Source organism: Heptranchias perlo, chromosome 20, assembly GCF_035084215.1.
Source record: "Heptranchias perlo isolate sHepPer1 chromosome 20, sHepPer1.hap1, whole genome shotgun sequence".
Taxonomy (NCBI): domain Eukaryota; kingdom Metazoa; phylum Chordata; class Chondrichthyes; order Hexanchiformes; family Hexanchidae; genus Heptranchias; species Heptranchias perlo.
The window spans coordinates 30,273,934-30,275,946 of NC_090344.1; the positions used below are offsets into that span (position 1 = coordinate 30,273,934).

The 2,013-nt window shown below is 44.5% G+C and overlaps 1 non-coding gene across 1 annotated transcript; it reads left to right on the forward strand.

Moving 5' to 3' along the window:
• The first annotated feature begins 1,496 nt into the window (after positions 1–1,496).
• trnas-gcu (transfer RNA serine (anticodon GCU)) lies at positions 1,497–1,578 on the forward strand. The gene has a single exon. It is a non-coding gene; the product is annotated as a tRNA-Ser (tRNA).
• The last annotated feature ends 435 nt before the right edge of the window (positions 1,579–2,013 follow it).

Sequence of the window (2,013 nt, forward strand, 5' to 3'; positions counted from 1 at the left end):
GTTCGGAAACGGCAGACTTTAAGCGCGTGAGGAAAGTGAAGTTTGAGCTGCGTCCTTGGGTCAAATTGGGTGTTTTCAGGAAAACAGCCATTGTGAAATCACAAAAATGAAAATAGAAAATGCTGAAAACGCTGAGCAGGTCAGGCAGCACCTGTGGTGAATGAACCAAAGGGAACGTTTCAGCTCTATGACCTTTATCATCAGATCTGAATGGCTTATCATATGCGTGAGTAACTGCGCTGTCTCAGATGCTGGTTTCCATTTTTGAATTAAGAGGGTTCGAATCTCACTGCTGCCAGAATTTGTGCACCCTTCCATTTTGGCCGCCTCACCAAAAACCCATCTTTGATAAGAAGTGCTTTTCCGCATTGCTGGTTTACACATTTTTGCACAATTCAGCAAAGTCTGGATTGCTACCCAACTGTTTCTCAGATGGAGGTGTTGGGACTGTCAGGGGTGATCTCGGCGAATTATCAATCAATGTGCACAATGGCGCCCTGGTGAACCGAGTACCTCTTATTGTCAGTATAATATAAAAGATATGCACCATAATTATGAATTTCTTCTTTGCATCACACTAGGATTTATTATCAGGGAATGGACATGAGCAGGTCGATTTACGTCACGCTCCGGTCGCTTCGCATCGCCTCCCACAAATAGAATGGAATCAAAGAAAGGTCAATGCACGAAAAGAGGCCATTCGGCACATCGAGTCCGTGCCGGCTCTCTGCAAGTACAATCCAGACAGACCCACTCCCCCACCCTTTCCCTGTGGCCCTGCATTCTCTTTCGTTTCAAATACTTATTCAGTTCCTCATTGAAGACCATGATTGAATCTGCCTCCACCACCCCCTCCGGCGGTGTATTCCAGATCCTAAAAACTCGCTGTGTAGAAAAGTTTTTCCTCATGTCACCTTTGGTTCTTTTGCCAAACACCTTAAATCGATGTTCTCTGCTCCTTGAACCTTCCGCCAATGGCAACAGTTTCTCTCTATCTCCTCTGTCCAGATCCTTCATGATTTTGAATACATCTATCTAATCTCCTCGTAACCGTCTCTGTTCCAAGCAGAACAACCCCAGCTTCTCCAATCTATCCATGAAACTTATACCCCTCATCCCTAGAATCTTTGCAGTAAATCTCTTCTGTGGGGATTTGATATTAACATCGCTGAACCCCCACCATCAACATCCAGAAACATAACTGGACCAGCCACATGCATACTGTGGTTACAAGAGCAGATCAGAGGCTGGATATTCTGAGCCAAGTCACTCACCTTCGAATTCCCTAATGCCGTTCAACCATCTACAAGGCGCAAGTTGAGTGAGTTTGAATACTCATGTGATAGCCATCGACCTGAAACGTTAACTCTGTTTCCATGTCTAAAGATCCTGCCTGACCTGCTGAGGATAAACACATTTCCAGTTTTCACTTCAGGTTGGCAACATAGCCAGTATTTTCATTTTGAATAAAGGAGCTTTCGCTTATTTCAGCATGCGACGAGGTGGCCGAGAGGTTAAGGCGATGCACTGCTAATCTATGGTGCTATGCACGCGTGGGTTCGAATCCCATCCTCGTCGTTATTTTGTTTAAGTTTTGTTTCTCTCATTCAGTCCACCCAAAAGATCTGGTCGAAGACCCATCCTTCTCGAAACGGCAGACCGTGGGTATTGCATTGTTTGCTGAAATCAGCTGCAGTTCCTTCCAGGAAGGTGTTGAGATTGTATGGTCGCGAAGTATCAGATTGTACATTGGTGTCATTGTAAATAAAGTTAATCTTATGGTCAACGTAAGAGAAACTTATGGACCACAATGAAGATTTATGACCGGATCATTCCGTGTCTGTGTCCGTTAAAAAGGGACATACTGTTTGTCCCGGATTATTCCGTATCTGTGTCTGTTTAAAAGGGGTGTGCTGTAAGTCCCGGATCATTCTGTGTGCGTTTTACCCGATTTTCTTGATACCTTTTCCCTTCTGAACTGAAATGACGATCCTCTCTCGAGAAGAAGGTTTA